Source organism: Hyaena hyaena, unplaced genomic scaffold (assembly GCF_003009895.1).
Source record: "Hyaena hyaena isolate Hyena2069 unplaced genomic scaffold, ASM300989v1 scaffold_263, whole genome shotgun sequence".
Classification (NCBI taxonomy): Eukaryota; Metazoa; Chordata; class Mammalia; order Carnivora; family Hyaenidae; genus Hyaena; species Hyaena hyaena.
The window spans coordinates 938961-955298 of record NW_024080897.1 but is presented as its reverse complement, the minus strand read 5'-3'; the positions used below and the strand labels follow the sequence as shown (position 1 = coordinate 955298).

Sequence of the window (16338 nt, the reverse complement as noted above, 5' to 3'; positions counted from 1 at the left end):
GAGAGGCAACCTAAACTCTTATTCCATTTGGCTTATCAATGGAGTGAGGGATATACCTACATATGGTTCTCACAGTCAACATAACACTTGCATTGGCCAGGTCAACATTCTGTGGAACAGTGATTTTTTTTTTAATTTTTTAAAATTTATTTGCTTCTTTTGAGAGAGACAGAGAGAGCGAGCTGGGGAGGGGCAGAGTGAGGGGGAGAGAGAGAATCCCACGCAGGTTCCACACTGTCAGTGTAGAGCCCAATGTGGGGCTCGAACCCACGAACTGAGAGATCATGACCTGAGCCGAAACCAAGAGCCAGACACATAACCGACTGAATCACCCTGGAGACCCTGCAGGACAGTAATTTAAAACATAGTTTGATGTAAGTTTTGTAAAACTCATGTAGAGACTCTTCCATGGGTCCAAACCAAAAATGCCAGGATCAGAAGGGACAAGTCAATAACAGGTAAGTTTATCCACAAGATTTTGCAGAAATCAGCCTCTCGGAGAGCTAAACCAGAAAAATGAACCTCCAGATTGCTAATTCAGTCACTGGGCATAAAGGAATCTTCCGTCTTGTGTATAAGTGAGTCTCCTTTTACTATAAACAAATAGCACTACTTAGTAATTTTTATTAATAGAGTTTCTATGTATACAAAACCACTTTCAAGTTTGATATCATATTACATAAGTGCCTTGTAAAGTAGGTAATAAATGCCCAAATTATAAGGAATGTAGAGATGCGAAGGCAGCCTCGCAAATCGGCATGAAAATAAATCAGGCCATAGAAGGTTTTAATCACCTCTCCGCACACTAGGAGGTTCACATGGAGTAAAATAATAAAAACTGTATCATTTGCCACCTGCCTGGCACAAGTTTGAGGGTTTAGTGGGCCCATGGTCAGAAGTCAGGCAAGAAGACCTTGCCACGGATTATTTTCTTAGGGAAAAAGTGGAGAGGTGAGCACAGGTCACTTTTCACCTGGAGCCATTGTGGATGGATACTAAGTGGCCTAAAACCATGCCTCTAAATTCCTTCTCTCAGCTCTACGAGAAACTTACTGACAAAGAGGATATTTCAATAGAATCCTGAGAAATATTCAGGTCAAGATTCCAAACTCCACACATGGTTGGGCTTTTAAAAGCACTGCTTATTGGTGCAGGTTCTCAGGCACAGTGCCTCTGACTTTCCACCTTTGTTCTGATCTTCCGGGTGTAATTAGAGGAAGTGTGTGCACGTGCTCGCACACACACACATACACACACACACACACACACCCCTCTTCATTCGTTATTTAGTATAGGCATATATCTGGATTAGGCAAAGACTTCTTACCCTTACTTTAGGGGAATCACAGTACATAATTAATGCAAGTACTTCCTTCTTTCTTTTTTTTAAATTTTTAAATGTTTTTATTTATTTCTGAAAGAGAGAGAGAGAGAGGCAGAGAGAGAGAGAGAGCGACAGTGTGAGCAGAGGAGGGTCAGAGAGCGAGGGAGACACAGAATCTGAAGCAGGCTCCAGGCTCTGAGCTGGCAGTCAGCACAGAGCCCGACGTGGGGCTCGAACCCACGAACCAGGAGACCATGACATGAGCCGAGGTCAGATGCTCAACCGACTGAGCCACCCAGGTGCCCCAGCAAGCGCTTCTTTCACAGAAATTCTATGAGATTCTTGGTACCCAGCCCTTGAACAATATGTTCTGTCCACTAATTTCCTTCTTCAGACCTGCCTCTAGCCTCCACTGGCTTTAACAGTCTTATGTATTTGTCTTGAACTGCTGGGTCCTGCCATACCTGGCTTTAAGCCCAGTAACCCTGTAATTCTTATTTTAAAAAGTCTGGCACTCATGCCCTACTTCTCGGCAAGACTTAATAGCAGTGATCTTCAGGAAGGTCTCATAATACTAGGTCATCATTATTTGGATAACATATGCTATTAGGAATTATCACAAATAATGGAAACTAAACTACACTTGTAAAAATGAAGAAGCAAAGTACACGCCGTGGTGTGGCCGTCTGGAATGCTTCTCCCAGGCACAGGGGTGAATTAGTTAAGGGTTAAATGAGTGTAATGAGAAACTTGTAGTCAAAGTGTCACTTGTGTGTTGCAAGTGATCGTTTGGGTTTGTTGAACTTTGCTTTGGTTTTTATCCACTGATACTTAATATGATAGTATGACATTTTAAATAGATGATATCTTTTTTTAAAATTTTTAACGTTTTATTTATTTCTGAGAGAGACAGCATGAGCAGGGGAGAGTCAGAGAGAGGGAGACTCAGAATCTGAAACAGGCTCCAGGCTCTGAGCTGTCAGCACAGAGCCCGACGCGGGGCTCGAACCCACGTGAGATCATGACCTGAGCCGAAGTCAGACGCTAACTGACTGAGCCACCCAGGCACTCCAGGGGATATCTTAATAATCTGCACCCAAAGGCATAACACTCTGGCCAGTGGACGTTATCCAATTTCCTGAGAATAATGAATGGTGGGTGGCAGCGATGCGAAAAGGCAATCTGAGTAATTGTGAGAAAAAACCCCCCAGATTTCTGAACTATAAGATGAGAAGCATCAGAATGCGGCCATGGGACAACAAGTTTCACAATAATATTAATCATGGCCGCCGCCCATTGAGTGCTACCCAAGGGCCATTTTGTTGTTAAGGAAACAGAGGTACGAAATAGACGACTCGTCTGAGGTCACATAGTCATTGGTGGAGCTGAGGTGTGAACACAGGTCTGAACCTGAAGTTTTGTGGTTAGTCAACAGCGCTGTACTCTCTCTCCATAGGAAAACGAGAATCCGGGCTCTGGAAGGCTGGGGGCTCTGTGTAGCCGTGGCCGTGCTGCCCCTGTCTTCTGCTACAGGTTTGGCCAATGTCCTGACCCTCCTGGCCATACAAAAGTGCTGCCAGGGACTCAACGCTCTGTGTGTCAGCAAAGGAGTTTGAGAGGTTTTCCAGTTTTTTCTTGGAGAATCTCCTTGCTGCTGCCCTACCAATTTGAAAGATGAGATCTCCACTGGCTAGGGCTGGCCCTCAATTAAGCATGAGAGAAAAGAGAGACATGCCACTCTAGGCCACCGCTGCCTGTCAGACAGGCTTAGTCGCCCTATAAAGGCTTGTGGTGAAAATGGGCTAATGCTCTGATGGCATTACTAGGCTCGGGACAGGGTTCGCGGAAGTGATCTCTGTCCTCATCAACCAAAGAAAGAACAGAAAGGAGTTTTAGTTTGTTCAAATTCCCGCTGTCCCCAAAGCTGTATCTCAAACACATTTACATGGAGGGCTGGGACCTGCCTTGCCAAAATACAGGGTTACTCAAGCCCTGAGGCGGTGCTCAAACCAGACTTCTTTGGGGAGAGGCTGGTAGAGAATGCGGAATAAGACTAACCTCAGGTGCTCCCTCCAGCCCCGCACATCCCCTGCTCACTGCTGAGGAGACCTGAAAACATGGTGCCGATTTCCACCTGCTAGGCTCCCGGTGTGGGGCAGGGTATTACAGTAGACCCTGGGGGCTTCCTTTCTTCTTTGAAATAACACAGAAAGTTCTGTAATAACTACGTACTCTCAGGAGCACTCTGGCCCTGCCCAACATTACCTGGTCAAGATAGCATGATGCACTCTGGCTGAGGCAGCGTCAGGCATAACGGGTCAGTGCCCCCCAGGTTCCCACTTTTGGGAATGCCTGCCTCCCGACACTGGCTGCTTCCATGCCTTCATTTCCAGACTCCAGGATGTCTTATAGATGCCTTACAGGTAGAGCTAATGCTAACTCCAGGAATGCTGCTTGCCTTCTCCTACAAAATTCCCAGCACCTTCTCCCGCTCCAGGCACCTTCAGGAGTGCTTACCATTCTCTTTGCACTGATTTGCCATCAATCCTGCCATTTGACAGAAGCATCTTTTTTTGCCTTTTATGAATTACATCATCCTTCTCCTGTCCTACCTGTCCTTAGATACCTTGTCACCCATCACCAGCCTGCCCCCGTCAATGGCACCAAAGGCGTCCCTCTTTGACGAGCCCTTGGATTGTGTTCCTGCCTCCTCAGAACCTGCTAGAAGACTTTTATTTTCTACTCTCAGCAAGTGATGCTTATGATCCCAGGCCCTTCACTCAAGCTGGTGATCATTACTCACCCATTGCTTGCTTTTTTCTCTCATCTGTTAGTACCGAACAACCTACGTTCATGAAATCCCATTCTTTATTTTAAAAACAGTTAATAAATGAATAAATAAATAGGATAAGAAATAGCTCTTTCCTGTAGCAGAATTCTGATTAATAAATGAGGGAGGAATGATGGAAGTAGAAAATTGCCATTAGGCAAACTCCACAGTAATGATTGTTGTAGGTAAGAATCAAGGGTGGATGGTAAAATTAATGGGCAAAAGTATAATGAGAAACAGGATATTTGCACAATCTCTAAGTATTTTCCCATAAGAAACCCATTCATTACGAAGGGAAAATGGGAACCTTTCTGTGGAGAAACTGTCAGGTCTCACCAGAACCAATGATGGAAATGATCACCACCCAGGATGAGACATAGTGACGTCATGTGCTTGACAAGAGCCCAACAGCGCTCCTGTGGAATTCTTGCTGAAAAAGGACACAATATAAATCTAATCAAGAGGATACGTTAGAAAGATTCCAATTAAGGAATAGTCTAGAAAATAATGAGGCAGTACTCTTCAAAAGTGTCCAGGTCATGAAAGGCAAAGAAAGACTGAGGAACAGACTCAGATTACAGGTGAGTAAGGAAACATGATAACTAAATACAATGTATGATCCTGTATTGTATCCTAGGACAGACAGACAATGGCTGTTAATGGGACAGTTGGTGAAATCTGAATGTCTGTAGACCAGTTACTAGTATGGGAACCATGTTAACTTTCTGGTTTTGATCATTGTTCTGTGGTTATGTAGGATGTTAATCCACGAAGATGAGTGAATATATACAATGGACTATTACTCAACCATCCCAGAGAATGAAATCTTGCCATTTGCAATGACATGGATGGAGCTAGAATGTATTATGCTAAGCAAAAGAGGTCAGTCAAAGACAACTACCATAGGATTTCACTCACTGTGGAATTGAAGAAACAAAACAGAGGACCTTAGGGGAAAGAAAAAAAGAGAGAGGCAAGCCAGAAGAAAGACTCTTAACTCTAGAGAACAAACCGAGGGTTACTGGAAAGAGGTGGATGGGAGAATGGTCCAAATGGGTGATGGGGATTAAGGAGAGCACTGTTGTGATGAGCACTGGGTGTTCTCTGTAAGTGAGGAATCATTAAATTCTACTCCTGACACCAACATTACACTGTATGTTAACGAACTAGAATTTAAGTAAAAACAGGAAACATGAACACAAAATTTTTGAAGAAAGATTTAGTGAAAGATATACAGGAATTGTTTTCTGCTGTATTTGCAACTGTTTTTTGGAAGCCAGAAATTATTGAAAATTAAAGGTTAAACATTTCTTAAACTTACTCTAACAACCAATTCAAGTCTGATTTCCCTAAAACCTGCTATATAAACTTTAGACAGTCAGATCACATGCACAACCACTGTGGCAGAGTGTACATTCAGGCTTGCTAGCGAGTGAAGAGCTATTAGTCCGACAGACATTTACTGAGCACCTACTATGCCCCAGTACTTACATTTGATACTGAGACATCAGGGTTGAGTGCATTCAGTTATGCTTATATGCCCTGTTTCCGTGCTTATATGGAAAACTCCTAGAAGATTAAATGAGTATTTCTTTGTATGTTTCCGCAAGATGCCTAGAACAGTGCCATTTATATAGGAGCTCCTTGGTAAAGACATATTCAATTATTTGGGGCTCCTGGGTGGCTTTGTCGGTTAAGCGTCTGACTTTCGCTCAGGTCATGATCTCGCGGTTCGTGGGTTCGAGCCCCACGTCGGGCTCTGTGCTGACTGCCAGCTCAGAGCCTGGAGCCTGTTTCAGTCTGTGACTCCCTCTCTCTCTGACCCTCCCCTGCTCACACCGTCTCTCTCTCTCTCTCCTATAAATAAATAAAAATAAAAAAATTTTAAAAAAAAAAGACATATTCAATAATTTGATGACTGTTTCTGTCATTCCTTTCATAAACATGGATGGGTGGTTACCAAACAGTCCCACTGCCCATCTAAAGGCAGGCTCTACCCTGCCGTCTTTCTTGTATCAAGTTGTCTCTGTTTGCCTCCGTAAGCCTCAAGTTTCAGCCGTGTTTCCGCCAGTCTCGTCTCTTTGCTCTCTCCTTCTGCTGGTAGCTCCGTGGGGGCACATCTGTCCCTGCCACGCCGGGGGCTGCGGGAACACCGAGGAAAAGAGTTGCTGCAACTGGTGGCAAATCGCTTGACCCTGTGCCTCCTTTGCTCAGCCCTTAAAATGGGCATCCTGATAAAGATTTGTCAAGGGCTGTGACATCCTTCTTTCCCACGTCGAAGTGCAAATTATCCCTCGTTAAGAGTGACGATAAGCAGAGCTACTTGAGTGAGTCTGCTCCTGGGGAGAGGCAAGCCTGTTTTGACGGTTCAGGCAGAGAAAGCTGCTTGTGCTTGAGATGCTTTTAGTCACGCTTTCTCCTGGGTAAATCATAGCTGGCAAAAGTCTTGTTTGTTCCTAGGAAAATGTATCCAGAAACTAAACAAAATCATATCCCAGATCCCTACCTTGGCAACTACTCTCTTTCAAAGGATCAAAATCATCAGGATACATTGAGTATATTATACATATGCCTCTAGCAATTTTATGGTAGTCTGAAAAACATAAACAGAAATAAAGATTAGTTATTTTTGAACAACGCCGGAATAAATTTGTCGTCTTACATATTCAATTGCAAAGAAAAGATGTGCCATTCTAAGGGCATTTTGGGCGAAGAGGCCAGTACCCCCTCCCGCCTTTCTTTTGTAATGCTGAGTTTGCCCCTGCGATGAAGTGTGCTGTCTGCAGGAAAGCCAGTCTGTTTATTGCACACCTGCACCCCTCAAGCCATAATTCTCGATGGCATTTTAGTGCCTCTGTTATTGTCTACACTGAGGGCTCAGCGTGCAAATATAAATCTGGTACTTCATGTGGGATGGTTTTATAGAAGGGCCCTGATGTTGGCGGCTTAGGAATAGTTAACTAGTAGTGCCTTAACCAAGAGATTGGTATAGAACTGCACATCCTAAGCAAACAGGCGAGGGTTTGGAATGAAGAAGGGTGCCCATTTCAGGACAGCTTGTCAACCACCGTGCTCAGGGACACTGCAGCAGGACATGTATGGGGACTAAAACCGGCCAGAAGACACAGGCAAGCATGCGTAAAACGACCGTGCTGTTGCCGTGTGCCAGAATTCAGAGCAGGCAGGGGCATGTTACTGCTGGGGGAAGGCTATCTGTAACCATTCGGAATACACATTCAAAGATGAGTATTTCAGGAGAGGTAACAGAAAAGGGAAAATCCAAAGATTTTGTTACTCAGGCAGGGCACAGAGAGAGGATTCCCTAAGGACTGGAAACTAAATAGAAATATGCATGCTGTGGCTGCCGATAATAGAGACTCAGGCTGGGAGAGTGGGCTAGCGAGTTTAGAGATACAGCATTCAGCATATTCAGTATGGACAAGAGTGATAGAAAAATAATCTGTTTAACACCCCGGGTGGAGGCCGAGATGCTACAGATGCAGCCGGATACAGGATCAGCGGCATCCTTCATCTTGTGGCAGGAGTGTGGACTATCCCTCAAACGTGTTAAATTGATGGAGACAGACCAGCTAAGGATGCATATTTAAGAAACGAAAAAAAGAGAATCTCCTTAAGTAACTGTAAAAAAACATCCAGATCTAGCGTCAGATACATATGCCCAGTAGAATGCTGGCTCCAAATATTTTGTTCCTGTGAATAACTCCTTAAAATTCAGCTAAGCTGGCACTATTTAGCATAATTCAGTCACCCACCCACCCTCCGACCAATCGACCAATAGGTGGACGGCTAAGCAGCTTTTGAACATGAACCTGAAATATCCTATATAGGGTGGACACAGGAGTTTAAGTTGACAGAAAATAAACATGGTTCTGTCGGGGACAGATTGTATATGACGCCATCTGGTCAGAAATAAAAAAATCACTTGAAGAATTAAAGGTCGCTTTAAAAGGTCTCATGGGAAATGGAGAGTTGAACTTTTTCTTTCTGTTAATAAAGCTTGATAATGCTATCATTTGTACGTTGAGCAGATCCTGGAACTTTCAACTGGCAAATCTGACAGTTCAGTGTGGAACCCAAACTGGTTTTCTTGCAGAGGTGGGGCGGGTGGGGGGAACCACCCTACTTCCGGCATTGGACTCCAGCACTCCCTCGCCGTCTGGCTGTGGAGTATTTGGGGCATTTCTCTGCATCTCAAGTGCCTAGTCTCCATTGGCAAATCGAAGAAAACGCCAGCGGACCGTCCCACCTCCTCATGGTGTGAAAGCCAAAGTGCAAGCACATCTGTAGAAGACGCACTTTGTAAATTGCAAAACACTGTACGAATGAAGGGCTTCCATGAAAACACCGTTAGGTTGACAGGAAACACGTAGCTTCAGATAGATGTTGAAGAAGGACTACAGTGGTTCTGGAAGCCTCTACAACAACAGTGATTAAGAACCAACCTACATACAAAGTAACCTTCACGGTGCGTGCGCCCAGCGTTATACAGGAAGCCCACGGGGGGGGGGGGGGGGGAACATAACTGACCAGAAAACTTTAGAGAAGAGAATAAATGGTTTAAAATTTATTTTTATGTCTTTAACACCTAAAAACTTAATCTGCATCATTAATAGCCTGCCTTCCTTTCACATTGTCTATGAGATACTTGAGTCTCCTTAACAGACTCTTCATTCTACACGATGGGAAGTCGGAAAGTCGCCACAGTTGATTCTTTCAGTTGAGTTGATTCCAACTTCTCCAGAGAGGGAAAGGATGACTTTTTAAGAAGCTCAGTCTTTAGTCCCTCAGGGCGGTGACATTACTTAATGCTCCACCAGTCAATGTGCAGTGGAGAAATTTCCCGAAGAATTTCCCGAAGCAGTGTTTGCTCAGGTTCCAAAGATTCATTTGTATTTTTCTAGTCTGGTAATTAAATTGCAAAGATCCCTTCTGTCCCAAGGATGCTTCTTGACATTCAGAAAGTGATTATAAAAAAAAATTTGGTTAGTAGCTCTGGGGTTGTATAGAAGGTGCAATGGGTTAGAAGCCGTATGGATTTTGCTGTTTTCATTCTCACCGAGTTCTTTTTGCTGGAGTGGTGTAATTAGAAGAAACCCAATCTTTAACATAGTAGAATAACACACAGAGAGCCGGGGTCTAGCTTGAGGACACAAATTCTTCCAAACAGACCACTTCCAGACAAGGACCACTGTGATAGGTATCCACGGATAAAAGGCTAAATTTTGGCCCTATTTCTATACCATAAAATCAAGTGGAAAAAAAAAAAAAAACCACGAGAGGCAGATGCGTAGGAATCATTTCGCTAACACTAGTGAAAGGACAGTCGTCATACTGGTACTTCATCAACTGTAAGAACTGATATTCCAACATAAACTAAGAGTTAACAGTTGATAGACGTATCTACATTTACATAACACCTCGCGGTTTATAAGGTGATCTCACATCGCTGAACGGATTCTCATGCTGGAGGAGGACAGGCCTGGGAGGACTCACGTAGACTCAAAATCTACTTCTCCCACTACATAGCTGCACGGCATAAGTAAGACATTTAACATTTCTGAGCTTCAGTTTCCTCATCTGTGAGAAGGTGACAGTATTAGCCTTGGATGTCATCTTGTGGCCTAATGTTTCTAATACCCCTAGAACAGGTGTAGGTGTTAATTTTCCTCTCCCTATGTGAAACTTGATGAGTTTAAAATTTTTTTAACATTTATTCATTTTTGAGAGAGAGACAGAGTGTGAGTGGGGGAGGTGCAGAGAGAGAGGGAGACACAGAATCTGAAACAGGCTCCAGCCTCTGAGCCGTCAGCACAGAGCCCGACGCGGAGCTGGAACCCACAAACCGTGAGATCATGACCTCAGCCAAAGTCGGACGCTCAACCGACTGAGCCACCTAGGTGCCCCCGAAACTTGATGAGTTTAGACAGCCTTTGGGAGCTGAACTTGAAAGAATCAATGGGCAAAACTCTACTGGGAATTTTGTCGGTTCCAGTGACCAAACAGACAGTAGAGCCCCCAAAAAAAGCATACAGTTAGCACTCGGTACCAAATTATGAATGGCTTTTTCTCTCTTCCAGCAATGCACTAATGGCAGACGTTAATTTTAATGAATGCAGTGTAAGCTCACTCGGGAAGGGTCTGTAATCCAAAGCTTGATCAGTGGCTGGAGCCAGTCGGTGCTCCATAAACGTTTGTTGAACACATGAATGAATAAATGTCTCACAACTCCTGGTGTCTTTTCTCCTCTCTACTCTTTTCATCCAGTTCTGGACATTTCTATAATTTACACCCAGACCTTAAAATTTTTTTTTTCACCGTTTTTTTTTCACTTCTTGCAAGAAGTTGAGAGAGCTCCCTCACCTAGACTAACCATGAACTGGTTGGCTATTTAATTTTTTGTAGCTGCGCTCAGTGCAGAACAACTATTCTCTACAAATGAGTGTTCTGCTTGGTCCCCTGCCCTTGGAAGCTTCAGTGTATGAAGCTCCCTCTGTAGAGTTTCCGGCATGATTCGATGGACTCCCTCCTTCCTCTGGGTAATGCCATAGACACAGTCCTTCCTTGATGGAGACCTGGTCCAGGGGCTTGCTGAGCAGACCAGCTTTTGATTCAGAAGTGTTTCCCCAAGAGAAGTATTTGGGCTTGTTTTCTCAGCTAACTCTAACAGTTACACTAGAAGTGGTAGCTCCTTTAATGCCACTTCTTATTTCCCAAGGTTCAATTTTTTTTTTAATCGAGGGAAAGTAATATTTGTATGTCACATGTTCTCATGTGCCTGGTTGTTTTTGACATGTGCTCTAGGGACGGAGCTGGGGGCGGGGCGGGGTGGCGTGGGGAAGGAGACTAGTAAAGGAATTAAGCCTTAGAGCAACCTCTTTCATTGATTGCTACCCAATATCCAACCAGAAGAAAATGACCATTTAAACAATAAAACATAATTCCAAAAACTCAAGAACCTGTAGAGTGATAATAGGAAATCTTCAGTTTTTCAGTGCTGATTAGCATGTGCTTTAGTAAGGTAAGATTTCAGTATAATTCACTAGATGTCAGAAAGACGGAGGAACATAATCCTGGGCTTTTGCCACATCATATAACACAGGACAGGCTGATAGTATTTTAAAGGGGTTTTGCCATTTATTATTTCATTTACATATATTGTCATAGGTCTGCATTTACAGGTGTGGCTGCCTTGCACGCATTTTCAGAGTGAGAAAATGCAAAGCTGATGGCCCAGCCTGTTGACATTCTACCTTCCTGTCTGTGAAAGGGTTCCTTCAAAAATCAACAACTAAAAAACCAATTGGCCCTGGCATTTTTAGAGCAAATATCAGAACAAGGGTCGCTTTTTCTTTTCTTTTCTTTTCCCTTTGAGGTTTGCATATGATTCAATATTTTAAAATTGGAAAAGGCGCTGCCTCATAGGTGCTTTGATACCACGGCCTTTGGAATTTTGGAAGAAAGCAAGCAGAAGGAAACTTTTTCCTAAAATGTCGGCTTGCGATATGGGAATCAATGTGTAGGCAAAAGATACTCTACATAAAACCCCACCAGAATTCTCAGCGTTATGATCAGTTAAGGATAACAATTTTAAACATATTTAAAAGGTCCTAATTCATCTTAAGGCCTGTACCTAGTAATTGATCATTTGTAGAATCACTGTCTTTAACCCACCATTGCCAGTACAGTGCAGATGAACTCTAAGGAAGTTATTATAGCCAGTTGGAAAGAAATGCATGCATTTAAAATACACTAAGCACTGCTATGCAGCGGTCACTGCCTTCGACGAAATAAAATGCTTTTAGAAACTGCCTGAACCGTGACTGGGGTTCTGCCTAGCACGGTGTCTGATACTCCATAAATATCTAATGAATGAAATAAGTCTTTGCTAATCCTGATTTAAAAAATAAAAATAAAGAAGAGAGTAAAGCCTACAGAGTTGTTACACCTCTGAGCGAGCGGAAATCCACAGAGTGAACCAAAGGGTCTGCATCTGGGGCCCTGACCGCGCTGCAGGCTAAAGAGGCTGGTACTGAAGGTCGAAGAGGCGGAACGCACCGAGCAAGCAGGTTACCCCGTGGCCTGCTCAGCGCCGCGGCTGACCTGAAATAACACCCATCAGCTCAAGTTCAGAATTTGTGAGCAAGGGCTGGGCGCAGGATAGAATTTCAACCTCAGTTTTGGCCGGCACAGCTGACTTTTGTACATTCCACTCCGGGACTCCTCCCCGAGCCCCGAGCTCTGTGCAGACTCTTAAGTTACCCGGAGATGGAGCCAAAGGGTGTTTCAGACGGGGCTGAAATGATGTCCTTGCTCAGGCGCTCTCAGTTTCCTTTCTCTTCTCCCGCGCTCCCTCCTTCCCCGGGGAAGGGAGATGCTGCGGAGGAGATGCTAGGGTGACGCTGTGCGTCGGTGGCTGCCGAGCCCCGAGCCCAGGTTTGAGGACGCCCGGGTGCCCGGCCGCGGCGCGGGCGCTCCCGGCGCCGGGGCGGCCGCAGAGGAGGCCGGGGTCCGGGGCCGCCCTCGGGCACACGCGGAGGCCGAAGGGCTGCGGGACAGGACGCACGGGCGCAGCGAGCCGAGCCCGCGCCGGCGCTGCAGCCCCCACCCCTCTCCGCGCGCCCGGCAGTTCCGAGACCTGGCTCGGCGCTCCGCCGGGGTCCCCACCTTTTCTCGCCTGGGGAGGGGGCACCCTCGCTCCTCTTGGGGCTCGACGATCTAACTCCGCTCCCCAGCTCGCTTCTGCTTTCAGACGGCGGCCCCCTCTTCGTGGCGCCCCCCCCCCCAAAGGGCTCGGGACCCCCCATTCCCGTGAGAGGCCCCGCGGTGCTGTGGGAGGACGGAAGGGGGAGCCAGGGACCGTGCCCAAACCCTGCAGGGGAACCAGGGTGGAGGTGAGGATGGGGAATCGGGGCCTGCAAAGTCCCCCTGCCCCCCCCCCCCCACGTGGAGCGTTGGAAGGACCAAACGGAGCGAAGAAAAGGATATGTCGGTCTGCTCTCGACCCCACACTTCAGGACGCGCCCCGCGGGCAGCCACGATTGCGCGCAGGGAGGCCGAGGGCGCCCGGGCCGCGGGCCCGCGGAGGGAGAGCCTGGCGCGGCCCCGGCCCCGAGCGCCACCCTCCGCGGCCGCGCCGGGCCCGCTAGGCGCCACGCCGTGTTGTCCCCGCAGCGCCACACTTTGTGGGGCCCGCCCTGGGGGGTGTCATCAGCCTGCGGGGAGCCGCCGAAGCACCGAGCGCTGGGCCGCCGGGCGCCCCAGCCTCGGCCGCGCAGCCCCGGCCGGGCGCCCGCGCAGCAGGCCGAGCGGCCCCGGGGCGCGGGCGTCGGCGGGGCTCCGGCGGCGAGTGCCCTGCTGCAGCTGGCGCGGGGGGCGAGAGCGAGGCCGAGCCGTCCGCCCCCCCCCCCACCGCCCACCTCNCCGCCCCCCCCCCCCCACCGCCCACCTCCCGGGAGCCCCCCGGGCCTGGGACCCGCGTGGAGAGAGACCTGTTGAAAACTCTCGGCGCCAACTTGAAAGACCATCAAATCGCCCGAGCAAAACCCTCTCTCCAATTTGATATTTTTGAAATGTCATGAAAGCTGCATTGCAGTAAGATTGCTGCTCCCTTAAATGGGCCAATAATTTCCAGCTCTCTCCCGCAAATTCCGCCGACCGAGGATTTCCATGTAAAGCAATTCAAATAAGTAAAAACCACTCTATTGCTGTTCGAAAATTCGCATGCATTTATTCTGCTTAAAATTTGATATAGGGCATTTTTTTTTGTATTCTCATTTATCGCTTGCCAAGAAATAATTAAGAATAGGAGCTCGAAGATTAATTTTAAATAAAAAATCTTCTCAAATGAAAATGTCAGGTCATAAAAATTCCTTTTAAATCATAACAGCATATAAATCTTTGAAATTAACCATGTAATTACAATGTCTATCAACTTTTACCTTGAGCTTTGAGCCTCTCTTTTTAATCTTCCATTCTTTTTTAATGAATAGCTATTTTGAAATTAAAAAGTACTGTTCATTACACATGCCCCACTATAATAGGGTTTTTATCATATTTGCTCTATGTAAAAATACTTGCTACTTTGTAATTATTCACACGCCGATCCTTTCCTATATTGAGTAGAAAATAAAAAATGAAATAGAAGTCAAAGGTGCTTTAGAGCTGAATGATTTACACAATTCATTAAGGACGGTGATTTTTCAGTTAGCATCAGATTAAATGGTTACTTACTCTCAAATAGCCCTTGGGGAGTTGAATTGCTGGGTAGCAAACAGATTAAAGTTTGCATTGAAAGAAAAATTGAATTCAGAGGTAATCAATAGCATAATAGGGGCAGTGAGTGGTGCCTGCTGCCTGAAATGAAATTACCATATTTTTAATCTTAATTTTCCACTCTGTTTATCTGACAGTGTGGATGTGCAATCCAAACAGATAATGAGAGAGTGGGATATTGACACTGCTGTCCTCTGGAGTGCTTGTTTTCAGTGATTAAATGCTGTGATCTGTGATTACTTTGTGCAAGGATGTCGGGGCTGCTGGCCAGAACCAGGGGGAGGGCTCTCAGCAGCTGTAGCTCCCGGCTCTCCCAGGTCCTAATGTCTGAAATCATTTTCCACTGGCGACACTGAAAAATAAAGATTACCTATTTATGTATCTACTTCGGCTGCACAAATTACAATAATTAATCCCGTTATTGTTGTTGTCCTGACTCAAAAATGTTTAATTAGATCAATACGTAGTGAACCTTCTCTGTGAGTTTTGTATTCATGAGCCAACCAACTTGCTTCTCCGAAGAAGATGGGAGTTAGAAATGCAACACGCTGGAAAACTTTGAAGGGAAACTGTATTATCGTTAGTGAAGCGGTAGAGAGAAGAAAACCGGGGGCATCGTCACAGACATCCAGCCCCAGGGGCTGCAATTATATAACAAGCTGTGATAATTTTTAAAAATGCAAATAGTCTTCTCTGGGTGTTGGGAGAAAGTCCTCTTGTACATTCAATTAAATTAATACCTCTAGCCAAATAGCAGAGATACCCGATCACAAAAACGTTAAGTTATATAAAACCCACATTCTCTAACTGTATTATCTTTTGATGTCGAAATGCATCTTGTAGTGAGTGTAGTTCTGTGCAATACCCCACACTGAAAGCGTTACTCCATTTTTGCAATGAGGAAATTTACAAGGCTTCACATTAGACAACATATTATGGATGCATCATTTGAATTTGAATTCACTTAATCCTGCTGTGGGAATAGATTTACAATAGGTGATGACTATCTACCATCTACACCAACTACGTGCAATGTATAGGCTGCTTCTGCCTCCGCTGGGTAAAGCCTGCGTGTGTTTGGAGAATCTGGTAATTATGCACAGCTAATTAATTTATCCTCCCTTTATACATATGTGGACACAAATAAAAAGACATGAAGAGAAAGAGTGACAGGCGGCACCGGCTATCTGATAATAGATTATTACACAGCATTTACTTCTCCAAATTAGAGAGCAGTCACAACAAAAAGTGATAGTGTCATGCCTCATTCAATCATTCCTTAACTCCGGGTGATGTACTGTCTTTAATCCTTAATGCACATAACTTTATTTTTTTTCCTCAGGCATTTCTGAGCTGTACAACACTCTGGTAGGCTCATCCTCAGAAATGAAGAATGCAAAATAACTGGAACGAAGGTGAATGAGCGCCACGGCTGGCTGTGAATTCAAGTTTGTTGCCTCCCTGATCCTCATCCCTCACAAAAATCCCCTTCTCCCAAGGAGTAGGTGGTAAAGATTGGAAAATTTTAATAAATTAGTGTTTTAACCCTCGAGTGGCCACAGGCAACTCTGCGCTTGCTTGTAGCAGATATTCATTCACTGGGGGAAACATCTGGGGATCTGTCCATGCTGACTGGTACTGACCAAGGACTGTTGCTGAGGGTCAGATCCAAAGCGCAGAATAAGGAAATACCATCCTTTATAAGAATCTGCAATGAGAATTGCACATCTCGGTTTTACTGCTTGCTCTAGATATGCTATATGCTGTGGTATTTTGTAAGTCGCTCTAGAGAAAGGTGACATTAGATCCACACAATAAATGAATATAGTTGAATCCCAGTGAATCTATGTAGCCGTGCTGGAACGAGCTTCAAATTTTTGCTTAGAGTCTT

At 45.3% G+C, this 16338-nt stretch overlaps 1 long non-coding RNA gene across 1 annotated transcript in view; it reads left to right on the top strand.

The window, feature by feature from the left end:
* LOC120240864 overlaps positions 1 to 15905 on the top strand; it is a 37395-nt gene extending 21490 nt beyond the window's left edge. The window contains exon 5 of the long non-coding RNA XR_005530744.1: positions 15790 to 15905. This is a non-coding gene — a long non-coding RNA (uncharacterized LOC120240864). The remainder of the gene's footprint in view (positions 1 to 15789) is intronic.
* Positions 15906 to 16338: the final 433 nt, after the last annotated feature.